Source organism: Vanacampus margaritifer, chromosome 11 (assembly GCF_051991255.1).
Source record: "Vanacampus margaritifer isolate UIUO_Vmar chromosome 11, RoL_Vmar_1.0, whole genome shotgun sequence".
Classification (NCBI taxonomy): Eukaryota; Metazoa; Chordata; class Actinopteri; order Syngnathiformes; family Syngnathidae; genus Vanacampus; species Vanacampus margaritifer.
Window position 1 is genome coordinate 14,210,769 of NC_135442.1, and position 24,477 is coordinate 14,235,245.

The following is a 24,477-nucleotide window of genomic DNA, read 5'->3' on the forward strand; positions in this document are numbered from 1 at the left end:
CTTGCTCCAAAGCAACTGTAATGAGGACAAATGTTATGGAAAATGGATGGATATCGAGTTTGGAGAATATAGTGACTCATCATTACGACACCACCACGTTATAATTCAAAATGCCACCAAGTTTTCCGCCACTTGTCCCCGTCCATCTAACTATGACTTCCTTTTTCTGCGAAAGAACCCACCCGAGGAACCCTCTGGGCGACAGAGGGCCTCTATGACCACACGGACCTCAGCGGGAAGGTTCACAGAGAATTCTGTCCATTCACGAACGGCGCTGGGCTAGCCAGAGGAGGCCCCTAGGGGACACCTGCTGTTTGACTTGGCTCTACACTGTGCACTGCTACACAGGCCTGCAGTTGTCTGTGGGCACAAACCGCAGAGCTGCAGGTATTTCCTGAAATGTTGCTCTGTCATACGCTATGCAAGTTTGCTGAAGGATGGATAAGCGTTTGGTGCAAGTGTGCGAAGACAACGTGCCGCCAGACACAATGTGATTTTAATCAAGCTTTAGCACCAAAACGCCAGTGCAGGAACGGGCAAATTGCGGCCTGTCTTGTAATGTAACCAAGTACAAATGCTTTCTAGTATTTCTATAAACTACTTTGCAGTTTCTATACTTGAGGAGAATTGACTTGCCTTGGGATTTATATTTCAACTTCTATTTACTCCACTACATTTCTTAAATACTTTTAGTCTAATAGATTTCTCATAAGAATCTGCGTTACTCGTTAGTACGAAATCAAACTTGAAGAAATTGCATGTTGACCTAATGCCAATATGGTTCTCTACTTCTGTAATTCCGGCAGAAATTGCTTCTTCTTGGTTAATCCACCAGGATTGTATTTTTAGCGACAAAGACAGGAATCTGGTGACGGTCAGTCATTTTAAGATATAAAGGAAAACTTTAACATAGTTATTAAGCAGACATTCAAGCAGAAGTAGCCCATAATCAGCACTTATTTATTCTTCATTTTAAAAGTACAGAAGCGTATTTCATTCACTTGAAAAAAAGAAAAAAAAAACTCCTGTTTTTCCTACAAATTTTTGGGGGTTGCTTTGTTTTTTTGAGTGTTTTTTTTTCTTTCTGTTTTTCTGAATATTTTTTTTTTGTTTTACTGATTTTTTTCCTGTCAAAATTATTAAGAAAAACAGGGGGAAAATTTATTCAGAAAAACTGGGAAAAACATATTTAAAAAAAAAAAAAAAAAAAAACTGTAAAAAAAATATTCAAAAAACAGGGAAAAAATATTAAATAAAACAGGGGGGGAAAATACTCAAAAAAACAAAGCTCCCCCCAAAAAATTTGTCAGAAAAACAGTACTTTTTTTTTTTTCAAGTGAAAACAATACACTTCCGTATAAAAGTACCGGTACAATTGTGTAACAAATATAAAGTGTAGCAAATCTTTAGAAGGGTGGGAACCATATGAGAGGTTAACAATTTTTTAATAGATATGTAAATTACCTGGGGGGAAAAAAGAAAAAAGGTCCAACTCTACTTATAACACGGATTTCACCTACTATATGCCACAGAGGAGGCGGGACTTCCGGGTTTTCACCCATCAACTTTGTTTCCGTTTTGCGACGTGTGGGCCGCGTCCCAGTACTTGCGCTTCCGCTTTTGTGCCCCTCGGTTGCGCGTTCCCGTCGACGGGTGCGCGGCTACGAGTGGTGGAACATAACGCCCACCACAAATGAGGGATCACTATAATCAGGAAGTCCTTATATGGGCACAATGTTTTAGTTTTTAAACTCTTCTTCATTTATGAACGTCTGTATTATACTGCCCTTGGTGGCACAATGTCAAGCATGAAATCACGATGCATCATGTTTGTTTGTTTTTTTACTATTTGTTTGAATATGTCATTATTGTAATACTGGAGCGTGGCTTTTATTATTGAAAACAAGTTACACAATTTTAAATGGGTTAAGATGATTTGAGATAGGAGCGCTTTGAGTTACGAGCCTGGTGCAGGCACAAATTGAACTCATAAGTCAAATCACTGTACTGTATTTGATTGTATCTTTTCATTTTGCAAAATTGAGGAAATGACACTGTCTTGCAATAACTCAACGCCAATCCATTAATGTCTAAACAGCAGTAGAAACAGAAGTGAGTATACCCCAAAGTGAAAATGTCCAAACTGGGCCTGAACATTGTCTTCCTGCATCCTTTCGGGCATGGAGTTCACCAGGCATCCAGTGACCCAAATGAAACTCTAAAGAAAATGGATGAAACACTGGCTTGATGGTAGCATTCAGAGGGATCAATTGTCACGTCAGGACCTTTCCGTCTGCACAATTTAACTCCCAACCTCCGAGGATGCATCCCGCAGACCCCGCAGCTCACCTTCCGTCACCGAGGGCCGGCCCCAACGTGCCAACGCCACACAAGCGGGATGAGAGACGACCTTGGCATGTAGAACGTGGTCCGATTCATCGCGTGTCTTTGATGTGCATCATCAAAGAGCGTCCTCCTCCTCTCCTCCTTGGACCAAAGGCTACTGTTGTTTTTGTTGTTGTTATTGATATTGTTTTCCAGCCGTACTACACAAAGGAGTCTGACCATGACTCTGATGCTAAGGCGGAGGTGGAGAGGGTGTTTTAATTAGCTGCATAATAGATCAGAGGAGCTCAGAGAGGGTTAGAGTAGGTAGCAGCCGACATCAAAACACGAGCTTCTGTTTTCCTCCAGCCGTGACCTCCTCATGCAGCAGGCAGCCGCTTCGACATTCGACATGGAAAGTTTTGACGCAAGGTTAACAATTTGGAATTTTAAAAAGCACAGGAACAAAAAAATTATCACACACAACAATAAACAAGTGCGACTGGTTTCTTCATCTACAAGCCGCTCTTGTGCAAAGAAGCCCATGTTGGTGTATTACTTCAATACCGCGACATCCATCCATCCGTTTACCATAGCGAAGAGATCATAGGATGGACACTTGAACAATTTCATGAACCTGACATGCATGTTTTTGGATCACTCACTACATTCCTTTTTTTTTTTTTCTGGAGAGCTTATTCATTCGGTAATTTTACCGATTTGACATGTCATCATCATTGCTCTCTTTTTATTTTTTGTATGTGGGTTAGTATGTGTGTGTGCATGCGTGTGAGTGTGTGTGTATTTATTAGTTAACCTAAAACCTATTAAAAAATCCCATACCGTTCACCTAAACCGAACACTTGCAGCCAGAGTCGTGAGGCCGTCAGGAGACCCGAGGAAGGACCAAAGAAAAAAAGGAAAGTGAAATCCAGCACCGACAACACCCACCAGATCACTACATTCCAATGTTGGGCAAACCATAAAACTGAACTCCTAATTATATTCAACAAGAAGTTCACTTAGGCCAGTTCAAACCACCGTATTCTCTACTTCTATGCCTTTCTGTGACTCTTCCGGTCTCGTTTGCAACCTGCTGAGAACATCTTGTTTGAATCATTGCACTGGCAAGATACTGGTGATCAATTGGTTAGCTGGTGTTTTGGTCTCCTGATGCCCAACGTGAACAGCATGATGAAGAGGACTGTTTTCTCACTGACTGAACTGAATTCTTACTCAACCAGACAATGTATTGGTCAATTCGTAGATCATACACCTGTTCAATGTCTTGTCCGTTCAGCTCCTTTTTTATGGACAGCAAATTATGCAAATGTGTTCAAAAGTGTAGAGAAAGTCAAATTAAGTTCACCTTCTAGCACCCTATAATGTAACAATTTCCTTTTAACACTGCAATGGATATAACAGTCTGTAAAGTTTTACGTGATCAGGTTCTAAAGAAAAAAAAGACCCTCTAGAAAATGTAATAATCCCCAATAATGTAATAAGGTGTTATTTTATTCCGATATCGGTCAGGATTTTTTTTTACTATAGGCTTGATCAAGTTAAGTGCAAATTTTATTGCATTTTCAGGAAATTATTATATTATAGTATGTTACACACCTGTAAAGCAACTGTATGTTGCTTAATGGTTTATTTTTGTCTCAGCTTAGGCGTCATACTTGTAATATTACGAATGATCTTTATTTTTGCTGTGTGAGATTAATGTGTTCGCATGCTTTGGTAATAATTATAGAAAGGGTGTATGCAAAAGAAATATTTTATAACCGAATGTTGATGGTAAGAGTGATTACAATTCACCATAAGGCGGTTATATGCAGATGTAATCACGGGACCTGGAGCTCCATTCAGACCAAAGTAGTTCCCCGAATGCACCCAAACGTTACGTCAACCTATATTTGCACATAGCATAAAATTGGCAAAACTTGATCCGCGGCCTCCGAAGTTCAATCCGAAAAGTGTACTCGCTGTAGGCCCGAGGAGCAAAAAGACTTGTTTACCTTTGCTCCCCTTGTGGGTGGAGGTGGGGGGGATTCATTAGCGGCTGTGTAAATCAATCTGCTTCTCCTTAAAGACCTGTCAATTTGGGCCTGATGCCTGGCAGCCTGACACCACTCACTGGATATTTAACTTGAAAGCCAATTAATCATCATGATTAATTCACTGACAAACCACACGGAACCGTTCAACTTAACCTTACGGAACCGGAGCGGAATACTGAAGAGAAGGAAAAGTCTCTTAGCTCTGCTTGCTTGCTGCTGTTCAATACACAAACTCGAAGACCACAGCAACCCTGAACCTTCATCTTGTGTTGCTCATCCTTTCCACAATTAGCTTTGCTTTCCAAATACTGTAAAATATGCTTTTTCGGGTGTGCATATATTGAAATAATTCATCTATATTTTCATTGATTATACTCCTTACAGGCTTGTGAATAAATAATGGGTTTCAGGGAAATATGATTATACATTCCATTCGTCTTTCTTGGAAGAGAAAGGAGCTTTTGTTAGCAGTTAGAGAAAAGATGACATCCCTGCTAATCATTCCATCATCAAACAATGGTTCTTAATTCATAGATGCGAGTGGAATTTCATCCATACTCTTAGTGCTGTTACGATGTCTTCCACTGCAAATTTGACCATTCAACACTTTGTGATCAACTTGCAATGCTAATAAAGTGCAAATCCAATCAAGTGTTCTCTCTTTGGAGCAAAGTGGGAAGTTATATTGAAGTTTTGTAATGTCACGCTATCTTTTGATTATGTTTGCTTATACACTGTTTTAGTCAAACCACAGTCACTCTTTTACTGTCACCCACAGGCTTTTGAAATGTCTAATATATAGTACATACAGAATATTGTTATAATATAAATGTAAATATATAGTGAAGTAATGGCATCCAACTGGTACTGTCACTTGTAAGATAAGAACCCAAATGCAAGACGCCACACTACAGTACTTATTGGGAATGACGTTATTCCATAATCAACTAGTAGTACAATAAGGAAACTCATACTGCGATGTCATTACAGCACAACGCCAAACTGCCAACATCGGGGGCAAGCAACCAGAAAGCAGGATGGGCCGAGCTAGAACTCGTAGTTAGGGTGGTCAGAGGCAGACAAAGTTGAAAAGACGACAGCAATCCAAGGAAGTTTGCATGACAGCAGAATAATAATCTAGCAAAGAGTAAATGAGTCGGAGAGGCCTAAATAGTGACTGATTGCTGATTTGAAGCACCTGTGTGCCCAGGTGAACAAAATGAATAATGAGGTGGGCGTGGCTGAGTGGAGCAGTGCTGAGGTGAATGGAAAATCACTGAGAGCACACAGCTAAAGCAATTGAGTCAAATATCACTATGAATGCTTTTAATATCATGTTTCTTACTTTTTCTTCCCATGTATACAAACGGCATTGTGGATAAAAAAAAAAAAAAACAATTAGTCAACACGTGGACTTTGCGTGTTCTGGCATGAACAACATGGAGGCCGAGTTGAAAGCAACAGGTGGTGGCTCCAGCAACCAAGTGTGTTTGGCATCTGTCTATGACGCAACTGACTTTATACTATTAAAGTAATGACGACCTCAGAAATATAATGTCAAAAATTAGTTCACGTTGACTCGACTAGCATCACCTGAGAATCAATTACAATATAATTATGCCACCTAGTGGCTATGAGCAGGATCTGGGTGACAACAGTGCAGGATTTATGTTATACAATAATTTAAAAAGGTTGTTTTTTTAATTTAATTCACTTGAAAATTTTAATTTAACAAAATAATTCCAAATATATCCATCCAAATTAGCTCCAGTGAAGTGTCAACATCAAGGTATCATCACGTTTGTCCTCTCCGCAATCGGCGAAAGCTGACTCAACAAAGTAATAAAGTCAAAGGTCGAATGATTCATGGGCAGCAGATGGCTGACTGAAGACTTCCCGTCGCACGCGGCGCTGCTCAAGCAACTCTGTGAGGACACGAGTAGCCGATCAATCAATCAATCATATTATCCGTGACAGGAGATTTCCACCGAGAGAACGTTTCGAGTTGCCGTCTAATCACTTTCAAGGCGGCGAATGATCACTGTCACTGCAAAGTGAGTATACGCGCTGACAGCTGACTCAGCACTTTCCGCCCTGCTTGCAAAGGAAACACTTTTTTTTGGGGTGTTTTATTTATTTTATTTTATTTTTGTGCAGTGCAGACCAGGTACAATGGAATTTCAATGGTCGAATATTCAATAAATCTTATGTAAGATTTTTTTGGAGCATATAACTTTAAAAATTATTTAAAAAAAATACTGTAGGCCTACTTGACACGTGTACTTTAAAATGAAATAAAATAAAATAAAAATCCTTGGCTGTGGATTTGTGATGAAAAAGCTTTCTGTGAAGTCAAAAGAAAAATGTTCTATTAACACATTAGATTATAATGTGTGTCCACATAATCACTACTAAAATCTTGTGTGGAAATGTCACGAGTATTCCACAAATGAGATTTTCTGTGTATTACAGTATCTATGCCTCATATTGCTCTATTTTAATAGTGTCATACCAACAATGGAGTTGATCGTACGACTTTTTATTACATCTACAAAACAAACATCTATTGGGACAAGAAGGTTTTTATAGTTCACAAAAGGACAACTTGGACCTGCAAATATGACTGAAAACGTTGCAATTTGCATGCCAGGCCACTAGTAGTCACTGATTGAAGAAAAATAACACCGTTTGTTCAATGGAAGCTGTCTGAATTCAGTTAAATTCAAAATTTGATGTTTGCAAGGAATATGAATATCATAGACGTAGCAGAAAAGCAGGAATTTTATTTTATTTTTTTTGTCAAAAAATAACAACCAAATTTAATTTTGGTTGATGTTTTGGAAAACAAGAATACATTTCTTTTGAACAAACACAGAGCTAAACTTTTCACCAAAGCGTTTTGGTGCCGATCCAGCGTCGGCCTCCATTTTGAAGACCAGCACATGAAAGCAAGCGCTCCTCATGGGCTCCTATCGCATCTTAATTAAAAAGCCTTGCATATTATTTGCCCTAACAAAGGGACATTTTGGGGCGGGGGGGTTCATTTAAATCCAATTAGACCTGTGCTGATGCCTCAGGAGATGAGAGAGTAATTGCTGTTTGAACATGAAGGTCTTTGTTCAGGGCTACAATAGATGGATAAAGGCGATACAAGGCTTACAATGTGGAGCAAGTAGGGCCAGCCGGTGGACCTGTGCCCAGACTTTTTACATGCTAAAGTCCTCTTAACTCATTCACTGCCATTGACTGTTATAGACGTCAAATATTCATTTTAACTATTTTTATTAGCTTAACATTTTTTTCCACTTTTATTATTTTTTTATTGTACATTTAGAACAAATATAAAATGTGTGATTAATTGTGAGTTAAATTGTGAAGTCATGTAATTAATTACGATTAAAAAAAAATATCGCCTGCCGCTCTTAATTTTTAATAATCTTTTCTTTTCTTTTTTTTAATCGCGTCAGGCGTTTTTTTTTAATTGTAATTAATCGCATGACTTCACGAGTTAACTCACAATTAATCATAAATTTTATATTTGTTCTAAATGTACAATAAAAAAATCTAGGTTTTCATACTCTTGTTAACAAATGTAGAAAAAAAATTAAACTAATAGAAATAGTTCAAATGAATTTTCGACGTCAATAGCCGTCAATGGCAGTGAATGAGTTAACATGACTATCATCAATCTGAAAATGTACATTTAAAAATTGTGGGATTTTCTTTCCTTTATTGCAGTGGTTGCTGAGGTGTTTCTCTCACAGAGACCAAAAGCAGACAGCTGCCATGATCCATAACTCATACACACACACTAATAGTACTCATCTCAGTAAGGCAGATATTTGCTGAAAGTGGTAATCAGTCAAGCAATAGCCATGACCTTTTTTCTTCAACCTGTGTCTTATTCAGATAAAAGTATGGAATAGAGTAGAATCACATTTGAAAGGTGTTTAAAATGTATTAAATAGGGATGGGCAAGTACCGATACAAGGTATCACTATTGGGCCGTATGTCAAGGTACTTGTGACGACAGCCGATATCAGCATCAGCATCAGCCACCCTCTTATAGCTGTTAGGTAAGGCTAAACAAAAAATGATAAATTACAAGAATAGAAAATTGACAGTTATTTCATGAAATTTTAAAGAAAAATGCTATATTGGGCCATATTGGATGTTTCTTTAAAATGATCTGTCATTGTTTTTTGTTTTGGTTTTTTTAATGTATCAAAAGTACTAGTGGTAGTGTTTGTATCTGTATTTGTGACTACCCAAGAGTTAAGTATTTGTACTGTTGCCAGTCTGGAAAAAAATGTGGCGTCGAACATCCCCAAATTTAAGATATCGGATTCTCAAGGAGGCTGCCGATACCAGCCCTCAATACTTATTTTAAAAAGAATAATCTGACATTATGTCCTGCTCAGCAGTAGTTGCCGCTACAATGTGGCACTTTGAGGGGAAAAAAGTGTGTGTGTGGGGGGGGGAAGTTGTATCAAACATCCCTAATGAATTCTTTTGGACGTTTTTTCTCTTTAATCATTGGGCATTTCCACCAAATCTGTGCTATTTGCTTGCTGTAACTCTCTTGGGGGGGGTCACAAATTCATGTTAGACACACATCACAGAGATTAAAGGGGAAAAAATTAAATAAACAAAAAATTGATAAAGCAAGAACGAATTGGAACTGGTCATACAGAATAGCAGTCCATTGGATGATATGCAGTTCAGTTATATTTATGTATTTTTCAGTATACTGTAATATTGTCATCCTCAAATTAAGTCATTTTTGGCATCTCCCCATGCAACCTCTGTTCAAATCGGCCACATCCTTGGTTAAAAGTTCAATCAATTTTACCACTTCATAATCAGTATTTTGTTCCGTTTTGTGTGTGTGTGTGTTTTCTGATTTTATTTTATTTTTAAATTATTATGATTATTCATAGGTTAGGTGATGTTGGTGATACCTTAAAATGTCAGAACGGTGACTATTACACACATATAACACAAACGTAATATTTTCACTATTATTAATGTAAACAAGTAACATTCAATTAATATATTTAAAATCGATACAGTTCATGGTACGTACATTTGACCTGATACTGTAAAGTATGGAAAATTAGTTTTACTTAAATTTACACCATTAACATTCTTTTTCTTTTTTTCTTTTTTTCTTTTTTATGAGAGCAATTTTTTTTACATAAGTTGTAAATTATCTTCACATTGATTTGAATTATGCTCTTCTTGACACAAGCAGGAGTCACATCTGGCTCCATTTCTAGAGCTGCGCGATGAAGGTCAAAGTTCAGTTTTCTGGCTTAGGGCCAACGTCAAGGCGGCAGAGGTCAGCGTCTTGACACGTCAGCTTCCCCCTGCCCTTGACCTTGAGCCGATCAATGAGAGCACATTCTCTGTTTGCCTCAGCCAAACAATCAATTAGCTCTGGCCAGCTAGTTGCTAACCAGCTAGCCGCTATCCCCGCCATCCTGTCTGACACAAACTGATGCTATTTTGTTTGGACTGGCCTTCCTAGTCTTCCACTATATTCACACGTGGTGCATTTCAAGTCCCAGAGCAATTATACACATGACTACACTTGGAACCCAAAGAACACTACGAGTGTTTATCAGCAGCCAAAGTGCATCAGCGCACACCAGTCCAACACGGCTGCCCGACCTCTGCTTTCATTCCCAAATCAAGACACAATGTTGTTGCGTTCCTTTTCGATTTCCAATCATGCTGTTCTACGCTTCGTCATTTGTAACTACACGTTCGTGTATCTAAATAAAGACACCAAAATATGCACCTCAAAACGATCACAAACACTGAATGACTGGAAAAAAACACATACAGTATACTGTGCCCATACACTTGCAGCATTCTTTTTGGTTTGTTTGTTTCGTCTTGTGTTAACTTTCTGTTACCATCTCTTATGTTAACGGGTCGGTTTCGACCCGTGTCTTAAATCAGCTGTAAAATACACTAAAAACAAGTAGATATCATCCAATTTATTTCTAATCTCTTGGTTGGCTTGTTAGTCTTCCTTATCCATGAAAATATTAGTTTTAATGTTGTTGGTGTGGGCTTCTGGGCCTTTTTTGTCAATATACCCCTCGATTTCAATAAAAAAAAAAGATAATATAAACACCAAGAGAATCATATAAATAAATACAAGGTTGTTGTGTTATCTGACTATTACTGGGGGCTATTAGAACACATCTCTTAAATTAATTTGTTTTATTTATTTATTAATTTAAATATTATTGACTATAGTAACATCTATGGTGTTACGGGTCGATTTCGACCCATGTATATTTACTTCAAGAAAAATGCAAAAAAGTATTTTTTCAGCAGTAGAACTTTAATATAAACACAAAATGAAAAGCAAGTGATATTGTGACCCTGCAGTCCAGTAGTCATATCGAGGACCACACGTTTTCCTTGTTTTTTTCTCAGGAATGCCACTCACAGCTTTGCCTGTGTAAATCTGTAGTTTCCATGCATAGCTGTTTTTTGCATCGCAGGCTGCCCAGATTTTTATGCCGTACTTCCCTGGCTTACTGGGTATGTATTGCCGGAAGGGGCGTTTTCCTCGGTAAGGGACAAGACGTTCATCGACTGTCACCTCTGGCCCTGGGTTGAACATCAGTGGAAGGAGTTGCGTCCATCTCTCCCAGACATCCCTGATGGGGGCAAACTTGTCAGAAATTGCTCTGCTATTTCGGTTGTCAAATCTGAGGACTCTTGATATCATTCGAAAGGTCTGAAGTGACATTGTTGCCCGGAAAATATTTTTGCCTGTCGATGCGTCCCAGAGATTATCAGTGGCCTCATTGCAGGATCTGTACACTCCAGCAAGAAGAAGAACACCAATGTAAGCATCCAGATATTCCTCATCAATGTCTTTCCACATGTCGTCATGGACTTTTTTTCCTTCACCGTTTGTCATAGCCATGATGACTCTTTTTAGTGACAATGGCATGAATAGCTCGAAACATGTCCCGATGTCACTGACTCTTGTCACAGCAAATTGTGATTCCAGGGGTCATTTTTATGACATTTGCAGCAGCTGCCCTGCCATGTACATCATGAGGTACTGAGCTCCAAAAGACCTTATCATTTTTGGATTTGAATCTTTCAGTGGGAGGAGCTTCACCACCAGTGACCTCCTCATCAGACTCATCAGATATGTCTGTGTCTTCTGGTTGATACTCCACATTGTCTTCCTCCTCAGAAACTGTGTCCTCTTCCTCATTTTCATCAAAAAGATTATCCAGAACTTGGGTCGCTGAAAATCTTCTTCTCATGTTTGTATGCTGCAAATTGGAGATGTGCACTCTGCAAGTCAAATCCATCCTTCCATCCATCCATCCATTTTCTTTACCGCTTGTCCTCACAAGGGTCGCGGGGTTGCTGGAGCCTATCCCAGCTGACTTCGGGCAGTAGGCAGGGTACACCCTGAACTGGTTGCCAGTCAATTGCAAGGCTCTGCAAGTCAAATGACCTTTCAAATGAATGAATTGACCTTACATGTCAGGACATGCCCATCTCTGTTAGTTTTGTTTTTGTGCAGGTGTACTGGAAAACACGGCAAAATGAGAATCCCCTACAGCTCACAGGATTGGGAGAGGAGCTGGCTGTCAGTGTGTTGGCTGGCAGTGTAATTATGAATCCAGTTTTGGCTCTAATTATTGCTTTATAATCTTATTTTTATAACTGGGTCGAAACCGACCCTAACAACACAAATGTAACAATTTCAACCAGAGCATTTTAGAATATAGTAAAAAACTTTGTTTTTGTTTTATTTTGTTGAAATAGGGGTTCCTGACAAAGTCAAAAAGCCTTGATGCAATAAACTAATTTATATGGTTCTTTTATGCATGTTAAACCTAAAAACGGGTCGCTGCCGACCCTAACACAAGACGAAGGTTAACATTATACAGTATATAGCTCCTGTGCTGGATCACTTAAGCATACCTATTGCAATGCTGTGCTAGATGTATAGTTGATCTTATTCTAATTTAAGGAGCAAATCTGAAATTGTAAACGCTGTACTGCTCCACTGTTCAGCAAATGAGCCGTGGCTGACATGCTCTTTAAACCCTTAAGTGCTCCCCTGATTTGTTGTTAACAGAGTCCCATAATCCCACGATAAAACGCTCTGCTGTGCTGCCTAATTAATTAATCTGGAGTTAAAGGTGTCCATTTCGCTCTGTTTCATTGATTTCTGGCGGTGATTAGATAATGTCACATACAGTAATAAGCGTATAATTTTATATTTGTACCAAAACACCTGTTGTTGTTATTTGTTTTGTTTTTAAAGGCCTTAGTTTTGAATCCAAGTAGAATCAAACAACCCATATTCACCTGCTGACAGCAAAATGTAAATCTGAGTAATTGCATATTAACTGGCCACAAGGGGGGGGGGGCATGTGCAGATTTAACAAAAGAGGTCCTAGGATGGACCCTTGTGGGAGTCCACAAGTCACTTCCATTGGTTCTGGCCACTGGTTTCCGATCTGAAAAAAAGTATTTCCTAAAAAGATAAGAAAAAAGATAGGGCTGGAATCATTTTAGGGCAGAGATGCCTACCCTCTCCTAACCTCTGAGATCACATGACTAACGGTGTCAAACACAGCACTTAAGAAGGCTTAGGACAGGGGTAGGGAACCCTGGTCCTCGAGAGCCGCTGTCCCGCCTGTCTTCCATGTCCAACACAGCTGACTCATATTATCAGCTCATCAGCAAGCTCTGTAGAAGCCTGATAACGATCCTGTTCATCAAATCAGCTGTGCTGGTGGAGGGAGACATGGAAGCCAGGCATGACAGTGGCTCTCGAGGAATAGGGTTCCCTACGGTTTAGGAGCTACGAGCAGTCTCAGTGACTACGTTTACATACAGGCAATAACCCTTTTAAAACCCGAATATTGGCAATATTCTGGTTTTGTAAGGCCATGTAAAAAACCTGAATATGCTCTTGTTCGGGTTACTCCTTTCATTTCCGAAATTCTTGCTCATAAACATATTCGGAGTATCTCGATCAAGCGGGGCAATGTTTTTCTCTGTGCGCATGTTATTTTCTTCTTCTTCGCTTATTTGATGCGCAAGGAATCTATAGTCTTTGTAGTAACGACTTGTACAGGGTTGGGAGGGTTACTTTTAAAATGTAATCCATTACAGTTACAAGTTACCTGCTAAAAAATGTAGTTAGTAATGTAATCCAAGTACCATGATATTAAAGTAATGTAACTGGATTACTTTTGGATTACTCCAATATTGAGTATTCTCATGAAGACAAAATAAAAATAAATATCACCACAATTTATATATGTATGTATATTCTATACAATGTGCCCCTGCTATTTGCATTTGACATGTGCCTTTTCAGTACTGTGGTACAAAACATAGAGATTATTTTTTTATTTTATTTTTCATTTTTATTCGGGACTTTTCTGTGTTTAGGAAACAGATCTACAATAGGTTTTTACTGGGATATTCTAGAAATGTGTGAGCTGGATGCAAACGGTATTTCCTTAATAATATATTGCATACATAATATATTTTCTAAATTTTGGACCCAACAGAGAAAAGTGTTGTTAACAACCCGGCTAAATTTAGATGATTAAAAAAAATTATAATAATTCAATTAAGTATCATAGATATCTGTAATGAGGCTTCAAAATTGTGAAAAATCAAGCCGTTGTCTTTGCTCTCAAAAGCTGTCAGTGTGTCTTCCAAATATGTAAAATTGTGCACCACTGAAATATGCTCCTTCGTCTAGCAAACTCCATATGCCTGCAGATCCCTACATGTTTGAGCCATGACAATAGCAAATATAGTGGCTGGAATATATCCCCGCGGCAAGAGGCACGAGCCACCAGCTAGCTCAATAGTTTACAGACTTACGGCTAACAGGGCTCAGCTGGTGAATGGTGAATGCTCCTTACTTGAGAAATTTAAGTACAGGACACTAAGCTGTTCTGTGAATTGTGGCATTTGAGGAAGATGCATTTTAGCTAGCTAGCTAGCTAACGTCATGTTGTAGCAGTAGAAATTGCCCTAGTGATCATAATTAGTAGGTATGTTGAAATTGTGCTAACTACCAGAAAAGGAAGGCATACGTTTTTATATAGTGGGCTCTTTAATCAATTTTAAATATTTTACATTTGCATTGAGAAAGAAACTGTTAAACGAATCCCAGACCCCCAACAAAAATTTTCCCTAACAATCATATAAATATTGAAATGACAAAAAGATCAGAAATATCTTGCATTTTCAAATGTTATACTTTATTTATCCTGGTTTAGGATTGACATGAATTTTACCACCAATAGCTACTTTGTTTTATTAACTGAGTTCTTGTATCTTTCCTAACTAGATTCTTCCTAAGCGAACACTCATACTTGCTAATGTCCCTCCTCTGAAATCAAAAGTGAATCGTTAGTATGTAAATGTTAAACATCGTCTGCGTACGCTCGTCCACGTGTGATTATTCATGTCTCTCGGAATACTTGATTAAATATTCCTCGTACCCTCAGAGCGGCGGAACAAATGAAGCACGGCGGCGTCCTAACAGGAGCTGACATGTCTTTTAAATAATGTTTATTTATCGGCGGTAACATTTACCAGCCTTTCGCGTGGTCTCCCTGGCCCGCCATGTCACTGCCCGCGGGCCCGATGCTACTTATTCGAGTTTACGTGCTGAAACTTTGCTAAAACTTTCAAGAGGGAAAGTTGACATCTTGTTTTTAAGTTGTGCCACAGAAAGTATGTTAAGTGAATCAAAATAAAGGTATTAAGGTATAAGGGCAAGCTCAATCACTGTATGATAAGCACTAATGAATACATGAATACATGAGCGTTAACCATCTGCATGGAGATACATTATTCACCGCGTCCGCTCGTCCACGCTAGGGATATCATTATACTTCAATTAATACAAAGTATACTTTTACCATTGCAAAACTCGACAGTTTGATTTTACTTTCAGAGAACGTCAGCCCCACTCGAGGTCAAAGGTATAATTTTTGCGCATTGAAAGCCGTATATAAAAAGCACACAGGCAGCCGCCGTCAGTAGAGCAAGAAGTCTGCGGCGCGAACGTCGGATGACCTCTTTCGCCTGTTGGGAAAATGCGACCAAAAGAGGATTTCACGCAAAATTGGTAGGTGCGTGTTGATTACGTATTTGCTTGTGGTGAATCAAACTGTCTCCTGTCTGGCTCGTGCATCTTTTGACAGCTCTGTAATGATGCTACAATAGGTAGTTTGTTTTATTTTATTTTTTACTTCAACAGCATTTTGCCAAACTTTTCCTATACTTGTGTATAACCTCAAGCCACACGCAAGAGAGTTGATCTCCTTGTCAGTGTTGTTTGCGTCCAGGAAGTAAGTTTCAGCCACACGTCACCTACATTACAGCCCGGGCGATGCGACTCAAATGTCAGCAGCGGTGTAGTTCAGTTGTTAATAATAGGGCCCGTATTTGCTTTGCAATCATTTAAATGCCTAATACGCCATTTTCATAAATGTTGCTCTAATGAAGTGAGTCCGCCGCGCTTATGAATACACATGAAGAGACAGACAAAGGGAGTAGGAGTCATTTGAATAGTTACATTAGAGTTGTACATAATTTCTCTCTATTAAATATGGTAAGCTGTTTTATTTATTTTTTCTCCTCCCCACCCCCGGACGCGTTTATTTTCAGCGACATGCGTAAAACAAGCAGATATGACAGCGCCCTCTTGCTAAATGACATTAATAAACATCAGAACAGTCTGAGGGCGTTTAGGTTCAACGCAGTGGAAGGGCTAAGGTAACGTTACTATTTACCTTTTTTGGACATTAAAAATTGCACGTACTTCTGCTAGATGTGTTATCCTGTGTTCAAAGTTTGATTTTAAAGAACTGTTTACCCCGTACAAATCTGTACAATTTTATTTACTGGCAATGTTGTCCTTAATAGAAACTGTGATTTAAAAATTATTTTTTTTTACAGCATTAAGGCAAAAAAAATGTGTCCTTATGCAATGATTTATGGAAAATAAAATAAGTAAAACAAAGTTCTGAAATGTTTATTTGAAGAAATGTTATATTGCAAACTACTGTGTCACGCATTTACTGAGTGTTTAGATTTAAGCATCCTAATTAATTAATTAACTAATTAATTAATTACAACTATATAGGCTATAAATACAACACTAGTATTATTGAGCAGGCATATTAGATATTAAAATGGCTATTTGTATATTAAAAATATAACCAATAGAATGTTTGGTAATGGGAAAAAATATATAAAAAAATATCTATCTATCTATCTATCTATCTGATGTCAAATCACATTTAACATTCTTTACATTATTATTTTTTATTCAGCAGCACTATAGTAAACATTAAATACGCCCAAAAAAATCAAACAAATTTGACGATATCACCTTGTTTATAATAATGACGGTTTTGACTGTATAGTTTAAGGCCACATAAGAAATGATATGCAAGAGGTACATTTGAATATTTATGACAGAATCCATCAGCTGTTTGTACCGACGCATTAATGAATTGCCTGAGGTGAGGCTTACAGTCCAAATCAAGAGCGCGGGGCATTAATGCTGCCTGATCCTCCAAAAATGTTTGGAAAAAGTAACAAATGTTCGACCCGGTGCTAACTTTGTGCGCTTCTCTCCAAATGTCAACTCTTTTTGCAATAAAACGAGCCCTCCATTTTAACTGAGGCGGCTTTTTAGGGGGGTGTTTCTGAGCGTTTGGCTAAATAGTAAAATGTGAATGAATATGCAAGCGGAAAAGCCGGTTGAAGAGTCCAAATCAACTCCTACACTAAAAGAGAAAGACATTAGCATGCCTTTGAAACAAGAGACCTTGACTATGAACAAGAGCCATCCATGCACACTTTGGAATGTCATTTGTATGCACAAAGTGAGACGGGAGGCCAGAGGATGTGAGGGTGCAAGTGTGTGTGTGTGTGTGTGTGTGTGTGTGTGTGTGTGTGTGTAGGGCGGGGGGGGGGGGGGGTGTCTGGTTGCAGGTGGAGCTCTCAGTGGCTCAAATGGAAGTTTTAACACATCAAAGAGTTGCAGTGAACTTGCAAAAGAAACAACAACAACAAAGAGAAAAAAAGATAGTTGAAATCCTGCATCTCCAATTTAGAAGAGCTTCCTTTTTGTAAATATGAAAAAACTATTTTGGTCATTTTATTTGGCTAATTTTTTGTTCCAGGGGCGGGGTGGGGGGTGCAATTGAAACATTTACAAAAGAAATGTATTATTAAAAAAAAAAAAGTTTTTTTTTAAATCACATTTTTAAAAACAAAAATACATTTACTTTATTAATCTGATCATTAAAAAAAATCACAAAATTCCGAAAAAGCAAGAAATAGATAAAGATTTAGATAGCTATAGATAAAGACAAAACAGTTTTGAATATCTTATTTTTTACACACAAACAAAAACGTAATTAAATGATTAAAGGTTAAAAAAACAAAACAAGGGGCATGCGGGGGGGGGGGGGGGAATACAAAATAGATTTTTCTTTGTAGTATAACCACCCAAAAAGCCACATAATTTTGGAATTGTCAACAACATTTTTGTTGTCAAACCATCTTAGTTGAGTTTAATGTCAGCAAATAAAATAACATTGTTGTTAATTTATAAAATAATGTGTCACCCAATTAAAGATATAATGTAAAATTTTTAATAATTGTATTTATCATATGTACCCGCACTGCGTAAAGGTTTTGAATGTAATCAGGTAAAGTTTTGCATAATTGAAAAAAATAGATTGGGTGCTCAAAAATTTTGATTTTGAGATTTCTCCCAAAAAAACAACCCTCTTATGGTCTCTATTTTCATTTCCTAGCAGCTCAAAGGTTAAAATTGTTGTCAGTGTATGAAAATTGGTGATTAGTAGACAATGTGAATTATTAGCCAGTGTGTTTTTAGCCACGGCAGGGTAACCTCTTTCTATGAATTTATGAATGCACTCGTGTGTTGTCGTTGTTGTTGTTGTTCCCTCCTTGAATCACCCGTCAACCCAAAACCCTCGCATCTCTCTTGTAGAGTTTCTATTCGTCCTGCCTGATGTTCTGGCCAACTCCAGCACCTCTATTTTGTGACAATCCGAATAACCACATGGCACATTCCACAAATGCTCCGCGTCGGAGTGAAACAGAGTGTGTTCGGAGTGTATTTTACATATGCCTCTGCGTTTGCAGTTAACAAATCCTTTTTTTTCCTTCAAACTAACAATCTTATAATGTCACTATTTACATCAATAATCATGCCCAAAGAGAGTACATTATAAGACAATAATCTTCAGCAAAAAACTCGTCTGAGCTTGAAATACTTCCTGTTTTCGCTCTTCTTCTTTCCAATTTACAGTGTCAAACCTAATAGTGAGACTCTATCTAGTGGCTGACAGTGGAATTACAATCCAAATGAATGGCAGGCTGAACAAAACAGCTATTGAAACTGTATGAATAAATCACAAATAAATAGTGGGACCGCAAACTTGGAACCCGAGATGGAGGAGGGTTTACTGTATTTCCAAATGGGTAGCTCAAGCGGTGTTAGACTGGATTTTGAGCTTTGAATATGAAAAGGGAAATGCTCCGCACCTCAGTACCTTTATGGACAATGAAATTAAATTTTATTCTATTATCAGTATACAATATTAATTTGATGTCCAACTTAAATTTTGGGAAATTTCAAAAGGCGCTTTTCTTTGATTTTTGTATTACAAAATCCATAGAATAACAACAATAAATATTTTATTATATAACATTTTAAAACTCACATAATTGAAAAAAATATTTTTTTTTTTTCTTTTTTATGTCTGAAATAACTTCTGAACAATGCAAAAATGACTTTTACACAATGTAGCGAAATACAGTGCAGATACTTTTCAAGTGGGGTTTTGTGGTGCAATTAAGCTGCGCTGTTACACTGTCGGTGGTTTTGCACTAATGAAAGTGTTGATTTCCAAATGTTTGTTTGGTGACCTGAGTTTCATTTTTGCGGGGTGCGGGGGATGCGCGAGCCCACCCCACACGCTCGGCTCTCTGAATTATTTATGGTGATGACACGATGATGGAGTCCTCTGAATTGTAAATCCCCACAATTATACAGCCCATTGTCTATTCATGATTTCAGTAACCAATGGGGAATTATGTAAAACTATCTCCAAAGAGGACGGCGGCGTGTAATGTGACTTGCCATACTGTTCATGCAATGCAAATACATTGGCCGTATGATGGTATTTAAATGGAGCCTGACCTGCGTGTCGTGTGGGATTAGGACGCATTTGGGAGATAAGCTATGATAACTGCTAACACACACTCGCGGGCAAAGAGTGTATCCTCATGAACTTTAACGGCCAAACTCCACTGCCTCGTGTCTGTAGCGGAAGCGTGTGTGTGTTTCTTTACTCACCTTGAAAGCTGCAAGAAATAAAAGTAATACCTTGATGCAAATTTTTGCATTTGTCATCAAAAAGTCAAGTTTTTTGATGAATTTCTGCCATCCTGTCACCTCCTCATCGGATAAGCCACAAAGTCGATAAATATGAAGATTTGTTTCATTTCAGACGTGCGCTATGTAAATATGAATCTACTTAATATTTCCTTCACAGTTCCAGCTGTGCCGTGAGCTTCCGAATGATTTGTCATGCACAGTCCGCTTTGAAACAAGTTTATTCCAAATGAAGAAAAACAACAAATTTATTCTACAGTCAAATATAGCATTTTTGACTGTCATACAACTGTTAATTTTTTTCCCTCACAATTATTTTAACAGCTCCCAGGTATGTTAATGACACGTTTTCATCAAAATACCCCACACCCTATTTCTAGTAGATCATTGAGTGCACTAAAAAAAATGAGGCAACGGTTCACTGTGTATGAAGTGCACACTTTATATATGTTTATATATATTATGGATATTAGGGATGTTTGTACCACTTTTTTTTAAACCAATACACTCAAATCTTACTCACCGATACTAATACCAAGTAATTGATACATAAAAAGTAAAAAAAAAACACAATGACAAATATTTTTTTTAAATGACATATATATTCCAACTATAGTAAATTTCCTTAAAATTGAATGAAATTAATGGCAATTCCATTTTTTCAATTAGCTCAGAAAAGTTATTTTGCGTAGAGCACACAATAAAATTATTATTTTTTAAATAGATAAATAAGATTAAACAAATAATCCAGTGGCCAGGAAAAAAGTCCCAATCCAAATATGTGGTTATACAATTTATTTTACGGAATACAGTGAAGTGCAAATAATTCAATTCAATACAACAGGGTTTCAAGTAATTTAGTAATATCTACCATGGGAAGAACATGGCGAAGTTACATGAGCTACAAACTAATATAACACACATTGAACCACAGATATAGGTGATATTACTCACAACAAGCGTGCTTATTTATTCTCAGTAACGCAATCTGAAATGGCACTGCCGGAAGTAATGGAATGAATGAGTGTTACCTCATAAGGAGACACTCGGGAAACCAACGAAAGGAACAAAACGTTTGTTCTCCCCAGTCTTTCTGACGGAAAAAAGGGCCACAAGAGCGCGGCCGATACCAGTATCGATATCGGTCGCGAGTATCGATATCGGTCGCGAGTATCGATATCGGTCGCGAGTATCGATACCATGAAATGTGCCCGAGTTTTGTTAAGTCATGTGGCAGTTTGCATTGTGTGTTAGCATTATGCTAACGGGGCTACTTTTTTACTTAATTTAGTTAAATGGACAAAATGTAATTGTCTTTGTTTTATATTTAGCTTTCTAGTAAACTTCAACTGGGAGTGGCAATCAACAACTTAGAGCAAGCACTTGGCCTCATTTTTCACTGCAAAAAGGACTGTGGAAAATTTAGGGGAAAAATATAGTAAAATAAGAAAATTATTGCTTCAAATAAGCAAAATTATCTGCCAACAGAACAAAAAAAATTTACTTAAATTTACCTGTAAGATTTTGAAAAATAAGAAAATAATACTAGGCCCATATCAACCACTGCGGTCTTGAAAATAGTATTTTCAGACTAAAAACAAGTAATGTTGACTTTTTTCAAGCTATAATAAATAGAACTATTTTTCTTAAAATACATGAGGTTTTTTTTTTTAAGCTTGGATAACCTGAGTGTCAAGCAGGGAGGTAACAAGTCCCATTAGCTTTGTCATGACCCATCCAGGAATTGAACCCTTTAAGTCCGAGGGTAGGCACTCTACCACTAGACCACTGAGCTGGTACTGAAACAAGGACAAATGACCCTTGTAAATATGACAAAATACACTGGCTGTTAATGCCAAGACTGCTTGATCAGATAAGATAATTAAGTAATAAGTATCTTAAAATAAACACAATGATCTTGCCCGACAATTTCATTTCAAGTAGAAATAACTTGTCAAATCAAAATAAGCAAATTTAGGTTAAATGTAAGCAATTATATTTTATTTAAGATTTTCATTTTTGCAGTGTTGATGACAAATGCTTACTGAAGTTTGCTGCCACCAACGAGCTTCCAACTCGTTGAGGTATCACTGTATTTCCCCTCCCCCAATTTCCATGATTCCAACGGACATCTGTGTAATACAGGGGTCCACAAATTTCCATCCCGCTTCACATTTCCAATCCTTTCTCCGTTTCCTCTTCGTCCTCCCGTGCCACCCTTTCATCATCATGTGCCTCACCTCATCCTCTATTCTCCTCCTCGCCTCCTTCCTATCCCTCCGCTGCCTCGCCTCGCGTCAGGTATTTGTTTAGGAATCTCTCGGTGGAAATTACACTCCATCTCCGGCGCTCCCTATCAACACACAATTATCACGGGCAATCATGCAGAACAGTCTTCAATTCAGCTGGAACTCCCACTCTGATGACATGGCGGAGTGGAAGGCTGCATGCCACACACCAGCGGTAAAAGCTGTGGATGTAGTGCAGAGAGGCTTTTTCTTTTTTTCGTTCTTTTTATCTTATTAGGATTTCATTCAAACCAGGAAGTGAAGCAGATAAGGAATATCATCCCCGGGAGACTTTTTTTTCTGCAGGTAGACCCTGAACTAATCATGTGATCATATCTTACATTATATTAGCATCTGGCAACCTTGACAGTCCAATCTTGTTGTGACCTGCGTAAGTCCTCTACAGTAGACGCTGCAATTTTGGATTACATCAGGGGTCGAAAACTTTGGCCAGGGTTTTGTTTGTGGCCCACTGCTTTTTATATATAGGCCATGTGCTAATCTCGGAAGACATAAAGCCAAACACAAATTCACACTCACATTCACAACTACGAACGATTTCAAGACTTCCAGGAACTTAAGATGCATGTTTTTAGAATGTGGGGGGAAGCTGGAGTACTCAGAGAAAACCCACACGAGCACAGGAAGAACACGCTAACGACACAAATGGAGGCTAGAGCGCTGTTTTAGATCAAATTAAAATGTGTGGTTTTGAAGCAATATTTCACTGTGACTTATTATTATTATGGTTATTAGTTAACAGTAATAAGCGACACCAAATTATGAGTTGTAGTTTTGTATCAGGCTAGCAGCAAACTGTTAGTGTTGTTTTGCTAAACTGATGATGTGCCGGTACACCATTTTACCGCTATTGCTAGCTGTTGAGCTAGCTAGCTGCTTGCGTATTCTCATGCATTGTTTTCAATTACACCTCCTGTTTTTTTCCATCTGTTTGATAAAACAAGATTTCAACATTGTGTGCTATTTTAACATTTAAGTACAGTTTTACTTAATGTTCTTTGTGTTTATTCCACCCTCGCGTAGAATTGAGTGAAATAACTTGATATAGGAAACGAGACAGATAACCGGCATAAGGTTTATTTACTATTTTTCACCTTGATCACTGCCATCCAACAAACCTACAATCAGGACCATCAAGCCTTTACATTATCAGAAAACACTCAATCATAACGTATTTTTACGATTGACTAGCAGTGCTAAGTAGCTAGCTAGTCTACTTTCCTATAGTTGCCCATCATTGACTCAATTTAAGAAGCTAACCAACAGTGGTTCAAACAGAAGGAATTGTAAACAAATTATTTTTTTAGTTTTAGTAGCAAGTAAAAAAAAAAATAATCCTGTAACCGACACAGGAGAAAACCATTGAATTTTGGTGTAGGCCAAATTAGCTCTTAGGTGGAGTGATATGTAAAGTTTAAAATCCAAGTGCCGTTGTACTGTATGTATAACACACAAAGCACACCATAAGTTCCATAATCTGTTCTATACATATTTATTGTCACACTTTTTTTGCAATCACTGCTACCCACAAAAAAAAAAGGGGGGGTGGGGGGTAGACAAAGAAAAATCCAAATTAAATGTATGTGGCATTTTTGTTAGCATTGAGCTAGCAAAATTGTGTGGTTGTTTTGACAATTAGTAATTCTCTTTGTAGTGACTGGGAGTGCACTGGGGCAGCTAAACAAATCAAATTTGCTTCACTCTTATCTCAAGCTACCTCTGCATTTATTTCTTTGGACCTATACTAGATTGGTTTTAGCATGTTTTATGAATAAAAAATATGAACATCAATATGGCTACCCTATCCTTCAGTTTTTCTGTATGCAGTCCCTTGGTGGATGTAGTGTGGACACCCGTGGACTATACATCCTCAATGGATTTTGGAGGTGTGAATCCCCATTTTTACCGGCAACACCAAGTCATATATAAAAAGTATATTATTAAGCTGCAAAAGAGGCACACAGTTGATTGAGACACGAGATTCAACGGCGGCGTCCATTCATTCCCGATCAAATGCTCCATTCATGAGTGAAATTAGCATCCGTCTGTCAGCCAGGAGGTGTGAATTCTTTCATCTTGCTCTCATGCTGCCTCTCAACTTGTGATGAGATGCATAACACACCACATGCACTTCACATGGAGGCTGCAGAAGCAAAATAGGGCGTCTGCCTCTCTCTTGTGGGGGGCCGTGGGTGATGCTCAGACGGGACTACACTGCCTCCTTGTGGTGATTTGGAGATGTTTTCCTCATTATTGTTTCACCTACCACTTGCCTTCATTAGGGTCACGAATGGGTTGGAACCTA